The sequence below is a fragment of the Neophocaena asiaeorientalis genome, unplaced genomic scaffold, assembly GCF_003031525.2.
Source record: "Neophocaena asiaeorientalis asiaeorientalis breed wild unplaced genomic scaffold, Neophocaena_asiaeorientalis_V1.1 scaffold232, whole genome shotgun sequence".
NCBI lineage: Eukaryota > Metazoa > Chordata > Mammalia > Artiodactyla > Phocoenidae > Neophocaena > Neophocaena asiaeorientalis.
This window is the reverse complement of record NW_020175672.1, coordinates 1510622-1531001: the sequence shown is the minus strand read 5'-3', so window position 1 is coordinate 1531001 and position 20380 is coordinate 1510622. Positions and strand designations below refer to the sequence as shown.

The window sequence follows — 20380 nt, the reverse complement described above, 5'->3', positions numbered from 1 at the left end:
ATCTAAGGGAGAACTTGAAAATACAAAATCCATTAAAATATTAGCTGATAGCACAGAAGATATATTACCTACCCTTCAAATACCTTCAGAAAAAGATATGCACTTCACAATAGGTGTTCTGTTCCCTCTGCAACCTTCTCTCCAACATACTTTCAAGCAAGCGGCATGTATTCATCTCCTGTGTGTGCAGACAGGCAGAAAACCTGTAAGGTTTTAGAAAGCTGTATCAATAAATTTTCTGGAAACCAATATCTTTTCTCAAAGTCTTTCTTCTTTCTCAGAGATTTCAATACCCCCTCCCCCATCATTTCTATTGAATTCCCTAACCCCTAATATTTTCTGAAATCTTAATTTAGTACTTTTTTTTTTTTTTTTTTTTTGCGGTACGCGGGCCTCTCACTGTTGTGGCTTCTCCCGTTGCGGAGTCCAGGCTCCGGATGCGCAGGCTCAGCGGCCATGGCTCATGGGCCCAGCCGCTCCGCGGCACGTGGGATCTTCCCGGACCGGGGCACGAACTCGTGTCCCCTGCATCGGCAGGCAGACTCCCAACCACTGCGCCAACAGAGAAGCCCAATTTAGTACTTTTAAAAGGTGAAACTACATCTTTTTTGGACAAAATGTTTCCAACTTTCTGTAACTTATACCAAGAAAACAGAATATTTTCATAATATCAGTTAAATAATTGTTTTCTTCATTGTCATTTCCAGGAAAATAAATGTCAAAATGTGGTTTTATAGAGAAACACTGAAATTCTCTATAAATTTCCCATTGAAAGTAGCTCTATGAGGTAGATTCATGATGAGATGAAATGAAAGAAGCAGGATTAGGCAACAGTCAACTGATATTAAAATGTCAAACACAAAGTGCAAATAATCCTTTGATTGAAGATAGTAGAGTCTGTGGAATTCACATGTTTTCACAAGGATGAAAATCTATTTCAATAAAGTTATTTTCTTTCATTTATTTGACAAGATACTGTTCTGTTGAGTGAGATGAGGGAAAAAGGGAAGGAATACCAGTACTTTGCTCCTGTATAAGTCACAATAGGTTAATTTATGCTATAATAAACTAACTCCAAGTTCTCAGCAGTTTAAAGCAATACAAAGGTACTTACTGCTTTTGCTGCAAGTTAAATACAGGACAGTGATAAGTTTTCTGTTCATTAGCTACTAAGGCTAATGAAGACTTCATTTTAACACTTGGTTCCATAATCATCAAGACATAGAGAGGGGACTCAGGACATTGTGAATTGGTTATTAAAGCTTCTACCCGAAAGTGATATACATAGTTCCATTCATATTTCCTTGACCAAAGAAGTTACATGGTAGTTCCTAACTATTTATATGCACAGCGATGTTCAGTCTTTCCAGCTACCTCGAAGGACAACCAGAATAACTGTGAACAGCTCTAAATACTACCTTCACTCTTCATGCAGCCTACAATTTAATGAAAGAAATTAGACATCTACTCCAAAGTAATATAAGAAGAGATATGTTAATGGCTGAAGAGCATAATGATAAAAATATAGCAGTAATGACAATAAAATATTAATGTTATCGAGTTTTATCAATTTATTAATGTACTGGGCATTATTCTAAGTGTTCTACATGGTATTAATGCATTTAATTCGCAAAGCAACTCTATGAACTAGTTACTACTGTTATTATCTCATTTTAGTGACTGAACCAAGATTAGGACCTAAGGAGTCTGGTTCTTGAGGCTGGACCTTTAAATATTATAGGACATAATAGCCTTTTGCTTTAGTACTTTGACTTTCAACATTTGTTTTTAATTTACAAGACATTTTATCATCCAAAAGCTTACTGAGAAACTTGATATAAAAACCAATCCAAGTGGAGCATCTTTGGTTAAAGTGGAAGAAGGGGCTAGAGTCCTTCTTTTTTGGGTCAGCATGTATTATCTTCCAGCTACAGATCAAGAAGGCTGGCATTAATACAAAAAATATTTGAGACTACTTTATTTGCTAAAATTATGACTAATATGACCCTTCACATCTTCATACCTTAGCTACATTATCTATAACAGGTGTTATTGTGACATCAAAAAAAAAAAAAAAAAAGCAGATAAACAGAGTGTCCTGAGACAAAAAGCCAGGAGTCTATGGTCTATGGTCAAGCTGAAATTGGAAATACTGAGTTTTTGATTTCTAGAGTTCAATAGTTTAAAAAATCTTTCTCAACTACTTGTATACAAACAAATTTAGAATTAAAGCTGTAAAGGGAAGAAAAAAACAATGTGCCATAAAAAGCACTAACCTACCAGTTAATTATTATCCAGCTGAGTGATACTGTTTAATTCTATAAAGAAACCAAAAAAGCACAGCTATCTGGCAGCCACCAACAGAGCAAAAGAGTTTGAACACCCTGTACACTCCATGAAATCCATGCACCTGTCAGAAGGATTTGCTCTTCCAATCTTAAATGTGCTTCCTATTTCTCTCTCTTCCTTAACAATGAAATAAGGAAAATACTAAGATTATACATACATATATTTTAACTTCTCCATCCTTAATAGTTTTCTCTAAAATTGTCTAGATATAAGAAACACAAAGCCAATATTTACAATATTTCTTTTCAGAGGACAACATTTAACTTCAGTAGTCATTGCTACATATTACTTTAAGTAAATAAATACTTGAAAAACAAACAACTTTAGTTTCCAATCACCAACAATATAAATATTTGTCATATTAACTTCCACTTAAGTTAATTAGACAGAATGTGGGATGTGACAATTAATTTAAATAAATAATTAAATAAATAAATAGAAAAATAAATAATACCTATAATACAGGGGTCCCCAACCCCCAGGCCACGGACCGGTATCGGTCCGGGGCCTGTTGGGGACTGGGCGGCACAGCAGGACGTAAGCGGCAGGCAAGCAACCGAAGCTTCATCTGCTGCTCCCCACTGCTCACGTTACCACCTGAGCCATCCCCCGCCCCCACCCCCCATCTGTGGAAAAATTATATTCCACGAAACCAGTCCCTGGTGCCAAAAAGGTTGGGGACTGCTGCTATGATACATACATAGATTTTATATACACCCCTTTCCCCCCACACAAGAACAGTCATTTTCATTCACTAAATACTTCAATTTTGGGGCTCCCCTGGTGTAGCAGTGGTTGAGAGTTCGCCTGCCAATGCAGGCGACACGGGTTCGTGCCCCGGTCCGGGAGGATCCCACATGCCGCGGAGCGGATGAGCCCGTGAACCATGGCTGCTGAGCCTGCGCGTCCGGAGCCTGTGCTCCGCGTACCGCAAAAAAAAAAACCTTCCATTTTTTAGGAATCTCCTTTAATTAACCTCATGAAGATATTAATGCACTTTAGCCCTGCCACATAAAACTTTTTTTTTAACTTCTATAATTATAACCTGGCATCAGAATGGTTTAAAAAAAGTTAAAATATTTTATTTCTTAGAATATTTTCAACTCTACCATTGTTACATTTGATTTATAAGTGGAAATTTAAAAAGGCAGCTGGGGTTCAGGCAGCAAAATTGAGAATATTTCAAATGTAGTCATTCTATAATTAAAATTAAATCAGAAACATAATAGCTTTACTAGTAAAAGGATATTACAGCATAAAGTGTCTCCTTTAAAGTGCCTTTATATTTCTTGAAACACTCTAATATAAAAATGTATCTCCTCTATATCTCCTTCATTCTTTGGGTCTTACATTACAGTGTGCCCCACTGGACACAAAATTCAAAGCCTTTTCTAATTCTTAAAGAAACCATAAATGGTTAAGAGGATTTAACTAAATTTTTTCTATTATCTTTGGAGAAGTTTTACATTAGACATACAATATAGTAAACAATCCTAAAAAAAACAAACAAAAAAGTAAGAAACAAAAAACTCACTTTGGACATTGTTGGTTTTTTTAAGTCTTGTCTTGAACTTGCCACTAATAAGGACATTACTGAGCCATTTCCTAGTAAATGTTATCTCATCCTTTAAGACACTTAAAATTCCTCATCCCTCTTTTATTTAGAGTAGTTTGTTCTTTCATGGAAATCTGTGCACCGGATATTAACCTTACATTACATTTGTATCGGACGATGAATTTCTCCAGCAAAGTAGTTACGTTTCCTTAATCAGGTTACTTAATTCCCAAGAACCCTCTTTATGCTCTTAGGTCTATGGCCAAGAAATCTGACAGTAAATTTTTTTTTTAGATTCCACAAGCATCTCCACATATATGTTCCTGTATTTTTATGGGATGTTTATATAAAACATTGTAGACAATGATATTATCGTCATTTTCCCAGCATGCTATGAGGCTCCATTGCTATCATTAAGGAATCACCTGCCAAGTTAGAAATACATATGTTTTGACAAATGTCTTTCCTTCCATCCAAATGGTCACAGCTGCTACAGTAACAAATGACATCCATTCTCAATACCTATCTCTCTAAAACTTCAAATAACATATGAACAAAGAATAAAAGGGCTAAAATCACACAGAGCCCGATTATATTCTTGGAATGAATTATTTCAGCTGTAACTGAAGAGTTTATAGTGCAATGGGGGAAAGGCTTTAAAATTTGTTCTTAATAGAATTTTTTTCTGTATATAAGTATCATTGTGTCTAATTTCTGAGATTTTAAACTCTGGATTAGTTAGGGCATTCTAAACCAAAATAACTGTATGTGGCTTTGAGAAGTATCACTATCCCCTGTGAAGCAAACTAGAAGTTTAATAAATTTTCTAACTCCCCATTAATTTATTATGTAACCTTGGAGTTCTTTAATACTACCTTACTGTTTTTCTTTTTCTCTTTCATTCTTTCTTTCTTTTTTTTTCAATCTGACCTCTCAGGTGGTTTGTCATACATGCTTTCTGTTCTCTCAAAGGGAGGTGATTTAGATTAATGAGTTTGAACTCCACAGATTAATACTCTATAAGTAGCAATCATTTTTTCAATTGGTATTATTTCACTATTTCAATTTTCTGAAATCAGTTGGGACTCCTACAAACCTGGAGGGATGGCAAACAAGAAGATTAAGCTAGAACAGCCATGATGTAAATTCTCACACAACCTTCAGAAATAAATGAGTATCAATTTCATTAGAATTAGACCAAAGATGATCTGACAGTAGCCAAGGCAGAAAGACAATTTTTCTTTAACGGATCGTTCAAAGCTCTTTCCCTAAGGCTTGCCCTCTAACTAAAATTATGCCCAGGAGATAAACGGAAACCAGTGAGATTCACTGTACAGAAGCACAAAATCTTTACTGAAATTTCATCAAAGAGAATCAGATTATTTTTTACCAGAGCATAGAGGCAGCATTAGTGATAAAAATTAGTATAGAAGGGTTATAATGAACGTAACAATCTTCCAAAGAATCAGGATTTATTAAAATTGAACATGTGCTCTAGAAACGTAGGCAGAATGTTGTTAGGGAAAAAAATGGACAAATTCAACAGCTGAAATATTAATATCACACATTATTGAAAGTATATTAAATATTCTTTATAAGAATACAAAACATGCATTTTTAGAAGAAAAAACCTCAAAATTGAGGTTTTCATCATCTGCCTTCAAAAGTTTCAGGTGCTATAACCCTGTTCTTCTAAAATAGTCACATAGTAAACATAATAACCTGAAGTAAATGGTAACATTCTCCCAAATAATTGCAGTCTTTTGTACAATGTAACTTGTGAATAGAAAAAAAGCATTCACTTTGAAGATATACTACTAATAAAAAGTAACATCTAGGACGTCCCTAGTGGCATAGTGGTTAAGAATCTGCCTGCCAATGCAGGGGACATGGGTTCAAGCCCTGGTCTGGGAAGATCCCATATGCCGCAGAGCAACTAAGCCCATGTGCCATAACTACTGGGCCTGCGTGCTTAGAGCCTGTTCTCTGCAACAAAAGAAGCCACCGCAATGAGAAGCCTATGCACCACAACAAAGAGTAGCCCCCGCTCACCGCAACTAGAGAAAGCCTGTGCACAGAAACAAAGACCCAATGCAGCCAAAAATAAATAAATAAAATAAAATTATTAAAAAAGTAACATTTATCATATACTTACTATACTACAAGCACATACCAAGTGCTTTGCATACATAGCCTCACTTCATTCTCACAACAAAGTCTTAATTTCATCCTCACAGCAATGAAGTAAAGATACATTTCTCAAAAATGCATGATATTTACTGAAATTTGATCAAAGAAAAATTTGATACTTATTTTAATCACAAGTGCTATACAATTTTATTACAATAAAATAATTTTACTATCTTTATTATGAATATATAATAGAAAGGTTAAACAATTAACTGACAGTCACAGGAGTAATAAGAAAAATGTAGCAAAAATTTGAATGGAAACCATCTGACCAGAGAGTTAAACCCTTAACCATCATATGATCTGACTATGTGAATATTCACTGCAATAAAAATACCCTGAACAATTATTTGGTCAATATTCTCAAGATAAGAATAAAAGAAAGATACTGCTAAAGGCTTTTAAGGCACAGCCTTGGGGTTGCAAGTGACAATTTATTGTGCTCTTGGAGTATACATATTATTCAAATCAAATAATAATTATGTATTTATAATATACTACATACTGTAGATTTCCAGGAATCTACAGCTGGGAGGAAAAGCAAAGTATACGAATCGAAGTAAAAAAAAAAAAAAAAGGCAATATTTAAGTAACAGTTAAATGGCAATAAAAGCACTGTCAAGAAATTGCAAACTTAAGACTTAATTCCCCTTTAAATGATTCACTGGATTGAATATTATGCATAAACAGAAGAGACTTTATCAGGTATGTTTGATCAGTAAAGAATTTACATAAGATCTAGAAGAATGCACAATATATGAAAATAGAGGAGAGGAATATTATTAATAGTAAGAAAAGTTGCCTATGATAATACGTAACCCCAATAAAAAATATAATAGAGCACCATTATTTTTGTATGGTCCATGGGTTGTTTTAGAACTTGTGGAAAACAACAAAAAAACATAAATGGCTAACATAGCTTTACAAAAGTAGAATTGACTTGAAAAGGTAAGAAGAAAAATGAATGTTGAAGAGTGCATTGTAATCTTAGGCTTTACACAGACAACAGAAAAAAATCCAATTGATTGATTCTCCAGTTGTCCCTTGTAAATAACTGATCTGTTAACATAAATTTGTAGACATAAATTCCTAGATATTAACCAACAATTTCTCTCAAAGCCTACATATAAAAAGACAAAATTTAAAATAAGTTTTGATGTGCTCATGAAATTAACTATCAGACAAATGGAAGTATTTTCTAAACTACCAAAAGTAGTACATGAAAGGGTATCATTATGGAGGAAAGAGGAATGAATCAAGATTTAAAAGGATGGCTTTATTTTGAATACTGAGTAATGCATTGGAAAATAAATGTTGAGAGTGTAATGTAACTTGCTAAAGTTAATAATTCTAATGCAATTTTTAAAGTAAAGATTTACTGAATATCTCCTCTTGCACACCAACAAGCTAGACCTTAGAAACATATGCATGGATATTGAAAGATCACCTCTCCTGAATTAGTTTATAATTTAACGAAACAGACACACATTACCTTAATAAAAAGTCAAGTGAGATTTTAACACTGTTCTAAAGGTCATAATAATAGATACTGATTGATTTGGAGACTAATTTTTGAAGTTCACCTAAAATTGATATACAGGGTTGTTTTTTATTTTTCCAGAGGTGTTCATTTTTTTTTTTTAATTGGGGTATAATTGCTCTACAATGTTGTGTTAGTTTCTGATGTACAATGAAGTGAATCAGCTATATGTATACCTATATCCCCTCCCTCTTGGACCTCCCTCCCATCCCCCCCCCATCCCATCCATCTAGGTCATCGCAGAACACCAAGCTGAGCTCCCTCTGCTATACAGCAGGTTCCCACTAGCTCTCTGTTTTACACATGGTAGCCTATATATGTCAATCCCAGTCTCCCAATTTATCCCCGCTTCCCTCTTCTGTGTCCACACATCCATTCTCTACATCTGTGTCTCTATTCTTGCCCTGCAAGTAGGTTCATCTGTACCGTTTTTCTAGATTCCACATATATGCATTAATATTTGATGTTTTTCTCTTTCTGACTTACTTCACTCTGTATGACAGACTCTAGGTCCATCCACATCTCTATAAATGACCCTATTTTGTTACTTTTTATGGCTGAGTAATATGTAAATTGATACAGCCACTATGGAGGACAGTATGGAGGCTCCTCAAAAAACTAAAACTGGCTTTCTGAAGAGCCAACAAGATGGCGGAAGTGGAGCAGAAGAAGAAGTGGACCTTCCTCAAGTTCACCTACCACTGCATGAACCTCAACCAGCTGCCGGACATGTCCCGTGAGCAGCTGATGCAGCTGTACAGTGTGAGGCAGCAGCTGAACTGTGGACTCCATAGGAAGCAGCACTTGCTGCTGAAGTGGCTGCACAAGGCCAGGAAGGAGGTGCCACCCATGGAGAAGCCTGAGTTGGTGAAGACGCACCTGCGCGACATGATCATCCTGACCGAGATGGTGGGCAGCATGGTGAGCGGCTACCATGGCAAGACCTTCAGCCAGGTGGAAATCAAGCCTGAGATGACCAGCCACTACCTAGGTGAGTTATCCATCACTTACAAGCCCATGAAGCACAGCCGGCCTGGCACTGGTGCCACCCTCTCCTCCTGCTTCATCCCCCTCAAGTAGCCTGCTGGCCAATAAAGGTAGGAAAAAAAAAAAAATAGAACTACCATAGGACCCAGCAATCCCACTACTGGGCATATACCCTAAGAAAACCATAATTCAAAAAGGCACATGCGCTCCAACGTTCACTGCAGCACTCTCACATAGCCAGAACATGGAAGCAACCTAAATGTCCACTGATAGATGAATGGATAAAGAAGATTCAGTACATATATACAGTGGGATATACAGGTGTAATGCAATTCATAACAACATTCCAGAAATAGTTTTTATAGATATAGACAATATTATCCTAGATTTTATATGGAAAGGCAAAGGAACTCGAAGAGCTGAAACAATTTTAAAAAAGAAAAGTAAAGTAGGAGGAATCAGTCTACCTGATTTCAAGTCAATTTACAGCTACAGTAATGAAGACTGTGTGGTACTGGTGGAGGGACAGATACACAGATCAGTGGAACAGAATAAAGAGTCCAGAAATAAATCTACACAAATGTACCCAACTGTTACTTTTTAATTAAAACGATATTTTTTTAAAAAGCAGTGTAAGGTTCACTGCAATACTGAGAGAAAGGTACAATATATCCCCTGTCCCACATGTGCATAGACTGACCCATTATCAATATCCCCAAAAGAGCGGCACATTTGTTACAACTGATGTATCTACATCAACACATCATACTCACCAAAAGTCCATAATGGTTTACTCTTGGTGTTGGACATTTTATGAGGTTAGACAAATATATAATGACATGTATTTATCATACAGAGTATTTTCACTGCATTAAGAATCCTCTGTGCTCCACCTATTTATCACTTCCCCCACCCCAAAACCCTGCCTACCACTGACCTTTATACTATCTCCATAGTTTTGCCTTTTCCATCATGTCATATAGTTGGAAACACATATTATGTAGACTTTTCAGATTGGCTTCTTTCAATTACTGATATTAATTTGTTTCCCCCATGTCTTTTCATGACTTAACAGCTCATTTCTTTTTAGCACCGCATAATATTCCATTTTCTGGGGATTCCACAGTTTATCTACCCATTCAGCTGCTGAAGAACATTTTGGTTACTTCCAAGTTTTGGCAATTTTGAACAAAGCTGCTAAAAGCACACATGTGTAGGTTTTTATGCATTCATATGTTTTCAACTCATCTGGGTAAATAACAAAAAGCATGAATGATGGATTGTATGGTAAAACGTATTTAGTTTTGTAAGAAACTGCCAAACTGTCTTCCAAAGTGGCTAAACCATTTTGCATTCCCACCAGCAAGGAATGAGAGTTCCTGTTGATCCACAACCTCATCAGCATTTGGTGTCGTAAGTTTTCTGGATTTTGACCATTCTGAAAAAATACGTAGCATAATCTCATTGTTGTTTTAATTTGTTTTTTCCTGATGACACATGATGTGAAGAATCTTTTCATATGGTTACTTGCCATGTGTATATCTTCTTTGTTGAGGTATCTGCCCAGGTCTTTGGCTCATTTTAAAATCAGATTGTTTTCTCATGGCTGTTTTAAAAGTTCTTTGTGTATTTTGCAGAGCAGTCCTTTAAAGATGTGTCATTTTCACATTTTTTTTCAGTGTGTGGTTTGTCTTCTTATTCTCTTGAAAATGACATTCACAGAGAAGTTTTAAATTTTCATGAGGTCCAGCTTATCAATTATTTCTCACATGTACTGTACCTTCAGTGTTGTATCTAAAAAGTCATTACCACACCCAACACTAGACTTTGTTCTGTGATATCTTCTAACTTTACAGTTTTCTGTTTTGCCTTTAGGTGTGTGATTCATTTTTAGTTAGTTTTTCTGATGGGCATGAAGTCTATGTCTAGATTCATTCTTTTGCATGTGAATATACAGTTGTTCCAACATCATTTTTTGAGAAGACTATCTTTGCTTCATTGTGTTGCCTTTGCTCCTTTGTCAAAGATCAACTGCTTACATTTATGGGGTACTATTTCTGGGCTCTCTATTCTGATCCATTGATCTAGTTGATCTATTTAATTCTTTTGCTAATATAATATTGTCTTTATTACTACAGCTTTATGGTAAGTCTTTAAGTCAGGTAGTGTCAGTCCTCCAACTTTGTTCTTCTCTTTCAATATTGTGCTTGCTATGCTGGGTTATTCCTCTCTATATAAACTTTAGAATCAATATGCCTTTATCCACAAAATAAGTTTCCGGGATTTTGGAATTGCATTGAATCCACGGGTTAATTTGGAAATAACTGACATCTTGACAACATTGAGTCTTTTTAACCATGAACATGGAATATCTCCTCATTTATTCAGTTCTTCTTTCATATTATTCAGCAGAGTTTTGTCGTTTTCCTCATGTAGATCTTGTACACATTTTGTTAGTTTTATACCTAAGTATTTCATTTTTTTGGTTGCTTTTATAAATGGTATTGCATTTTTAACTTCAAATTCCATTTGTTCATTGCTTGTATATAAGAAAGCTATTAACTTTTGTATATTAACTCTGTATCCTAAAACCTTGCTATTGATCACATATTAGATTTTTTGGTTGATTCTTTTATATTTTCTACATTAACAGTCACGTCATCTGTGAACAAAGACAACTTCAGTTCTTTCTTCCCATTCTGTATACCATTTATTTATTTAATTATCGATCAATCAAGCGATCTAATTATTTATGTATGTCTAATTACATTAGCTAGAATTTCCAGCATGATATTGAAAAGGAGCAATAAGAGGAGACAACTTTGCCTGTATAGGGGCACACAGAGAGCTCTGCTTCCCTTATTTTACCCTTAGTTTAGATTCCTTTACCTGACTGTGCCCCACCAACTGGCTATGTGATCAACAAAGAAGAACATGTGGAAACAGGTTGGGTGGGGAAGAGTTCAGGATAGAAATACTTAAAAAGTCTATATCTAGGGCTTCCCTGGTGGCGCAGTGCTTGAGAGTCCGCCTGCCGATGCAGGGGACATGGGTTTGTGCCCCGGTCCGGGAAGATCCCACATGCCGCAGAGCGGCTGGGCCCATGAGCCATGGCCGCTGAGCCTGCGTGTCCGGAGCCTGTGCTCCGCAACGGGAGAGGCCACAACAGTGAGAGGCCCGCGTACAGCAAAAAAAAAAAAAAAAAAAGTCTATATCTAAACAAGAGGAAAAAGAGTATGTTGTAGCAATTAGAACAAATTTCAAAGAGATGGTTTGCAGAAATATAAAAAATTAATAAAGTGAAACCTCAATTAAATAGGGTTGGGAGACAAAAAGGGGGAGCTCTCACGACTGAGAAGATAGAACTGCCCATAGTAAGAAGAAAGACTCCTCTTCTTTCCCGTTACAGACTCAGCCAATGAAAAGCCATGGACTCTGTTTACTATATCCCTCCCAACTTCCTCTTTTTCCCCTATAAAAGTGTTCTCTTTTCCTTGATGTGCAGGGACTTGCACATGACTCACCATGGATACAAACCGTGACCTGCAATTCTCTGCTGATTCCAAATAAACCCATCTTACTGGAGATATAAAAGGCAGTCTACTTATTTCAGGTCAAAATTTTGGTGACCCATATGGGGGGCCACTGAAGACCCCTGAAGGCTCGAGGGCAGGTAAGCAAATGGGTATGAAACCCACAACTGTCACTCACTGCTTTCCTTACTGACCCTAGAATTTGAATATGTGTCTTTTTCCAGGATCCAAGCTCATACCCTCTTTGCAGTTGAAGCTCTCCTGACTTTATTTGGGATTTATTTTAAAGTTTAATTTTTCTGGTTAAGGCCTTGTTCTGCATATGGGTCTGATTTTGAGATAAGACTATTTCAGCTAAAACTGGCTGAGAAACCCTCAGCACATTCCTTAGGGAACAGGAGCTGCTTTACTGAAATAGTGACGGTTAAGCCATCAGCCTATTCCAAAGGAATAGGCTATTCTCTGGACACTGGCTGAAAAAAAGCCTTTGGTTTGGCTCCTCCAAGACCAAACTGTTAACCTTAGAATTGGCTGGTACTAGCTTGAAAGCTGTTTGAATTGAGCTGTTTAAGCTGTAAGATGTCTGACCTGTTAAAAATTATTCTTTTACTCTAGAGAGAAACTTCTGAGAAACGAGATCCCAGGTAACTAAATATTTTGAGGGTGCACCCACTATAGGGACTCTAGCCAATTTAATATTTGAAAACCGCGATCTTTCCTCACACACATTTTTAATAAAATGGACCAACCCGACCAAAGGCAATTCAGAATATCAGTGACCATTATGGGGAACTTTTGAAATCCCATAGTTAATTTCCTTATAACTGAATTGGACTACAATGGCTCAAAAATTTCCAGAACTGAGTGGAATGCTTTTTTCAATTGTTATTTTGAGGCTTCCCAATGGTATCAGAAGTCTAAAATTGCCTCTCTGCAAAGTAAGACTTTAAGATTAACTGAGGCAAACAAACACTTAGAAGATAAAAATGCTCTTGAAGCCTCAGACTCTCCTTCCTTTGCTTCTTGGACACATGCTCCCCCTCCAGCTCCATCTTGTCTCTTTCCCTTGTCTCCTCATGAGACTCTGCCTCTGGTACCCTCTACTTCTGACCCTTCTATACCACCTATGCCTCCTCCAGACCCTTGACTCCCCCATACTGATTCTCTCTCCAAACTTTTCTTTTTCTCTGAAACTCTTCCCACTCCCTTTTCCTATGAACTTAATAAAACCCATCCCTTTAAAATTAAACATTTTGAGGATCCAGAGGCTAAACCCCTATTTTTTTTTTAATATTCCCTGGACTAAAGCTGAATTGTGAACCATTGGTCCAAGATTTTCCCAGAGTAACTGAAGATCCTTACATATTTCCTGAGAAATTTAAACTTATCAACCTGGCTTCTCTGAATTTCATCAGCTAGTTCATATGCTTGCCAGTGAAAGTCAGGCCCAGCACTGGGTGAAAACCATTAATTGGGAAAATCTTGAAAGGTCTCTAGGATTACAACTGGTAGACCAGTCCACTAACTTATATGATCAGACTTGGGCATTTGCTAGGTGACTTCACTAGGCAATTCCTAGGGCTGCTGATTGGAACAAAATTTAGACTTGCACATAAAAATCTGAGGAATCCAATCATGACTACTACAACTGACTTTAGATTATTTTTAAAGAAAATTCTGGTCCTCCTTTGATGTTGATTCCACCTGGGTAGCTTTTAACTCTATGTTTATTAATGGGTTGAACTTGGACCTATCCATTCTAGCAAAAAGGGCCAGGATGGAATGGGAAACTATGTCTACTCCAGATTTACTTAATCCAACAAACCAGCTCTCTCACGCTCTAGATGAGTCACTTCACAAGAAGACTGCCAAAATTCTTAATCTTCAACACCAACAAATGAAGGCTGCTAAACAAAACCAAAACACTCCTAGCTTCTGCTATTATTACAAAGAGCCAGGATATTGGGAAAGAGATTGTTACAAATTTAAGTGCTTTAGGCACCTTCAGCCCTCTAACCAGCCTTTCTAATGTCCTCCCAATTTTCAATGACAGGACTCTGAAGAACTACAGAGACTTTTCCCTATCCTACCTCTAGATTGGTTTGGACAAACATTTTTCCAGATTGGGGATGAATCTCTTCCAGTCCTAATTGACACTGGAGCCACATTTTTGGTGCTCAACACCAATATAAAGAAGCCCCTACTTCAGAGTACTAAAGCAGTTCAAATAGCGGGGATCTCTAATAAACCTCAACAGGTCCCTGTGTCTGAACCCATTCTATTTTACTTAGGCCCTTTGAGAGAAACACACCATTTCCTTCTTAGTTCCTCTGCCCCTACTCATTTATTAGGCTAATACTTCTTAGAGAAGCATGATGCCAGATTTTTTTCCCCAACAGGAGAGAAAAACTCTGGAATTTAACAGCAATCATCAAACTGAACTAACTGACCTTTTGACCTTCTTATTTGTTCTGTCTCTAATGATACCAGAACTGACTCTTGGAAACACTGATCACTTGTCCCTTTTGAATTGCTACCACCCTCTTTACAGGCAAAATATCCAACTGATATTGGCAAAATTCACAGCACACCTCCCATCAGGATTCAAATAGAGGCCTCAAAACCTCTCTCCAGAATCAGTCAACACCCTATACGAAGCCCTTCAGTGTATAAAGCCCATAATAGAAGATTACAAACTTCTAGGCTTCATTATGCCTTGTACTGCTAGCCCACATAACAATTCCATTTTACCAGTATGAAAACCTAAGAGCCAAGGGTGGAGGTTAGTTCAGGGTCAATAAACAACATTGTTATCCCTCAACACCCTGTTGTTGCTAACCTTCATTCACTACTAACATCTATTCCCACCAGGTGTCAATTCTTTATTATGACTGATTTAAGCAGTACATTCCTTAGTATTCCAGTTGATGAAGCTACCCAATACCTTTTGGGCTTCACTTGGGAAGAAAAACAATTCACCTGGATAGTAATGCCTCGAAGTTTTACTGAAAGTCCTTCTTATTTCTCACAAATCCTGAAGGCTGATATGGGTGATATAAAGTTCCTTAGAGGTTCTACTTTGTTGCAATATGTAGGTTATTTGCTTCTTTGTTCTCCTTCTCAGGCTCCTCACAGGAAGACCACATCCATTGCTTAAACTTTTAGCCTCAAAGGGACATAAGGTCATCAAAGAAAATTTGCAGTTTGCCCAAACCCAGGTTTGATATTTAGGGCATCTGATATGAGGACAATTGTTAGAACTAGATCCACGTAGACCTCATGATGTCCTAAGTTTCCCAAAGCCCTGAAGTAAGCATCAACTGTGAGGTTTTCTCCATCTAGTTGGTTATTGCTAAAATTGGATTCCATATTTCTCTCTTACAGATCAGCCTCTGTACGTTTTACTAAAGAATAACAAGCCTGACCCATAGTATAGGAAGAGCCAGATGACATAAACTTTAAGGCTTTTAAGGTAGAGTTTAATAAATCTACCTCCCTTGAGCAACCCAATAGTCAGATTTCTCTTTTTCTTTTTGTACTGAACAGGAAGGAAATGCCCTTGAGATATTGTAATCAGCAAATGGACCCTGTGGGATGGAGATACCCCCCTTGTTTTAGAGCCATTACTGTCACTGTCCTTTAGTTAAACCACTGAGAAAATCTTTGTGGGATGCCCTTTAACCATTTGTACCTCATACAATAAAAGCTCTCCTGAATTCTCATCACACTCAACATTACCCAGCCAGCTGCTTCACCTCTAGTGAAATCCTTTTGTTAACTGCTCCTCACATAACTCTTACACCATAATAACCTTAACCCCACTTTTCTCCCCTCTATCACTGACAAAGCCCCTCACAACTGCTTAATGCTGATAGATTACCTCCTGACTCCCTGTGATGATCTGCAGGATACTCCTTCGGGTAACACTGACTTCTCATGGTTCACTGATGGTTCTTATATAAAAGATGACAATGGCAAATATTGTGCTGGGTATGCTATTGCTACTCTTTTTGATGTTGTTGAGGCAGCATCTATACCTATGGCTATTTCAGCTCAACAAGCTGAATTATATGCTCTTACACTAGTTTGTATTTTACCCAAGGACAAAATTGCCAATATTTATATTGATAGTAGACATGTTCTTGGAGTAGCTTGTGATTTTGGAATGTTCTAGAAGCAGTGTGGCTTCCTTACTTCCATCTGAAATAAAATTAAAATGGCTTCTATGTTCAGGAATTATTAGACGCATTACTTTTACCTGTCACTTTAGCTATAAGTAAGATTCTGGGGCATTCTAAACTTGATACTCTGCAGTCAAGGGAAATCACCTTGCTGATATTTTCACAAGGAGTGCTGCCCTGAAAGGGACCAAGAGCAGCCAAACCTCTGTCATGGTCCAAGGAATATTTCCCCAGATAATACCTTAGAAAAGTTGGCTAGAGAAACTCATCAATAAGCCCCAGAAAAGGAAGAAAGAGATTGTAAGTTCAACAACTGCAGGTTTGATAAAAAGAGAAAGTTTTGGCTTGGATCAACTAACAGCCCAGTCCTACTGGAGACTCTCAAATTCCCACCCCTCATCACTGTACATGTGTTAAACCATTGGCCTACAGACAAAATGATAGTTTTCATGAATCAATATTGATGGGGAAATATTTACAAGGCCATAAAAGATGCCTATCTGACTTGTCTCACTTGTCCAAAATACAACCCAGAGAAGCCTATTTGTATTGCTCCCAGACATTTTAAACTTCTTAATTGACCATTCGAGGTCTGGGAAATTGATTTCATACAACTTCCTCCATCTTATAGATATAAGTAAGTTTATTCATGATTTGGATGTTTCATACTAGACTGAAGACTTCCCTTGTGGACAAGCTACTGCCTCTTCTGTAGTTAAAGTCTTTTTGGAAAAGATTATCCCTACCTGGGGAAGTCCTCTCAAACTTCACAGTGATTGAGGAATCCATTTTACTGTCCAGATACTTTGACAAGTCTGTGCTGTTTGGCCAGTTTTATATCACTTTCACTATGCTTGTCACCCTTAGTCTTTTGGTTTAGTCAAGCATAGTAATGGCATTATTAAGACTCAATTGGCACAATTTTAGAGGCCCTCAAACATGACACACCTAAAGTAAGCACTGAACCCTGACTGGACCTGCACATCATCTGGTGACCTGAAAGTACAGATTTCACAGAATTGAAGCAGACCACATCTGATGAAACAGATGTTTCCAAGATACCTGAACCAGGCCTGTTGGAAGTCTGTCACCAAACATTTGATGATGATGTAACACTTCAGATGATCTCCAATGATTACAATCTTGGTAACATATGGACTCTACATAAAAAGTACCTGAGAGTTCTACCCCCTACCTCTGTTTGTTACTCAAATGTGACTTCAACAGGTTTCCTATCTGTGCACTTTCCTTTCAACGTGAGACCCTACACCCAGGAAAGGTCCTTTCTGGCATTGAGGGACAAAAAACTGTTGAAACGAGAAAGCCTGACTCTTGATCATAAATATCTTGATTAAAAGGGATTTGAAATGTAAAAAATTAATAAACAAGGACATCAATTAAATATAGGTGGGAGACCAGAATGGGGACCTCTCATGCCCTGAGACAACAGCAAAACCCAAAAGGAAAAAGAAAAACCCCTCTTCTTTCTTAGCAAGGATTCAGCCATTGAAAAACCATGGACTCTTATGTTTTCTACAGCACTCTCAACTTCCTCTTCCCTTCTATAAAACTGCTTTGTTTTGATTTTCCTTCTCATGCTGTTCAGGCACTTGCACATATAGCTCACCTTGGCTGCAGACCTCAAATTGCAATTCTCTGCTGATCCCAAACAAACCCATTTTTGCTGGGGAAATATCAGGCAGTCTATTTATTTCAGGTCAACAGAAACCAGTATGGCAAGGAAGTTAAAGCTTTTCCTGAAGTAAGGCAAAAGTAAAAAAAAATAATTTAAATGAGGATAATTAACGCCCCCGAACACACACACACAAAGCCAACTACATATATGATGAATGTGTTTACTCTGATAGGCCCTGTGATATTTATAATCCTCGCAGCAATCCTAAAGTGAAGATTTAATTCCAACTTTTATAGAGACGACAGTGACTCTCAGGGAAGTTAAATAAATTATAACCCAGGTCACTAATACCTAGGATAGCAGAGATGGGATTTGAACCAAATCTGCTTGATTCTAATTTCATAATCTTTAGGTTATAACCCACAACACAGGTTATCTTTACTCAAGCTGACAACAAAAAACATCCTTTACCTACCTACTTTTCTAGTGAAAGGAATATTACACTTTATTCTTTAAAAAGTCAATCATCTTTCATTTACTTACACAGAGCAACAGAGTGTGAAAAAACCATCAGAGGGATTTTAAAAGTAGCATGCACAATATAATAAACAGGTCTGTGTTAGGCTCATTAGAGCTATCATCTCCAATATTCTCAATCATCAAGATGGAGAGTTAATATTAACCCCACGTTACAGACAAGACTCAACAAGGATAACCTCTTTGAGGGTACCCTATCTTTAGACAAACGAAGGCAGACTAAAAGAATAGGAAGTTAAAGGGATAAAACATGGAAAAAAATTCAACATTTTATTTTTGTAACTAAAATCACTACATTTCTAGAAGTTTTAATGAGACCATGAGCTTTATTTCAGGCAGCCACAATTATACTTCTGATATCCTATTTAATGATTAGATTTATTTTCTTTTCAAATGTGGAATATTCTACTCCATAATGCATAGAACCTAGTTGAATAAAATTATATAAATATGGAAGTTTCATAATTATATATAAGTATGTAAAGACAATTGTTCAAAAATGGGTTAATAATATTTTCTAAGGGCTCACTTCAAAGAAACTTAGCTTTTGTCTTTTCCTCTTTTTTAATCTGCTAAATTAGGTTATTGGCAACCCAAGTTGCTCCTCCCAGACTACAGTCAACTGGTGCCATGTTAAGAACTAAGGAAAGCTCTTGAAGAGGTAGCTTTTCTGAAGAGGCAATCCCTTTCCTTTTATCTTGCCCAAAGACAAGAAAATTATTTTCCTCCATTCTTCAGGAGGCCTGAAATCTCTCCTCCATCATGTACACTCAAGAGCCCCCAACTTGGACTGGGGTGCACAGGAGACAGTCTTCCATTAGGTGTCAGTTCCTTTTACCCTGGAAATATGGGCAAAATGCTGAGAGTATATTTCTTGTCACCACTCATTAATCAAAACAGAACCATAATAAAGACAGATCAGAGAGTAAAATAACCAAAAAAAAAAAAAAAGAAAAAACAACTTGGAAATACTCCTCACAGAATTTTATTAGATGTTCAGTTACACATTTGCATTTTACTTTCAGGAGATAAATATTAATATTAGGAGGTACACTAAAGTCAGTCAGGTCACAATATTTTTTCATTTATATAATTTACTCATAAGTCACATCACTTGAATCTTTATGAATTGAAGGATGCAAAAAAAAATTATTTAAGATTAATCTGTTCATATTCTAAATGCATAATAATATTTGAATAAAGTTGGATAATATGAATATTTATACCCCAAAGCTTAAAATTTATGTAACTTGATCATGTAAATTTACCATTAAAAATATCTAGGGCTTTCCTGGTGGCTCAGTGGTTGAGAGTCCACCTGCCGATGCGGGGGACACAGGTTCGTGCCCCGGTCCGGGAGGATCCCACATGCCGCAGAGCGGATGGGCCCGTGAGCCATGGCCGCTGAGCCTGCGCTCCGTGACGGAAGAGGCCACAGCGGTGAGAGGCCCGCGTGCCGCAAAAAAAAAAAAAAAAAAAAAAATCTAAAATCATCAGTAAAATTTCATAAGCCATTAACATTATCACTAGATATTAATCTACACTTCGTGTTTTCCCATGACACTATTTATTTAAAAAAGTGAATCCTACAACCCAAGTCAAATATTGAATTATTTTCAAACTTTTTAAAGAAAAGTTCAGAAATGGGACAGATATTCTAAACCTCAAAATTAAGTCTCTTTTTCTAAACAGTTGTTCTACATCTAAACTTTTCCTCAGATTTTGTGCCATTCCATTATACACACTGGAAACCAGTGATTAATATATAAATATACCTTATATTGTATGTTTGTTATCAAATAACAAATGTAAAGAGCTAAGAAATAGCAAAAGAAATTGCAACAGTGCCATTCAGAAGCTTGTTCAGTTTAC

General features: G+C 36.9%; 1 pseudogene; it reads left to right on the top strand.

Annotated features, from left to right (window-relative positions):
* Positions 1–8282: 8282 nt before the first annotated feature.
* LOC112390772 (40S ribosomal protein S15 pseudogene) lies at positions 8283–8714 on the top strand (annotated as a pseudogene).
* Positions 8715–20380: the final 11666 nt, after the last annotated feature.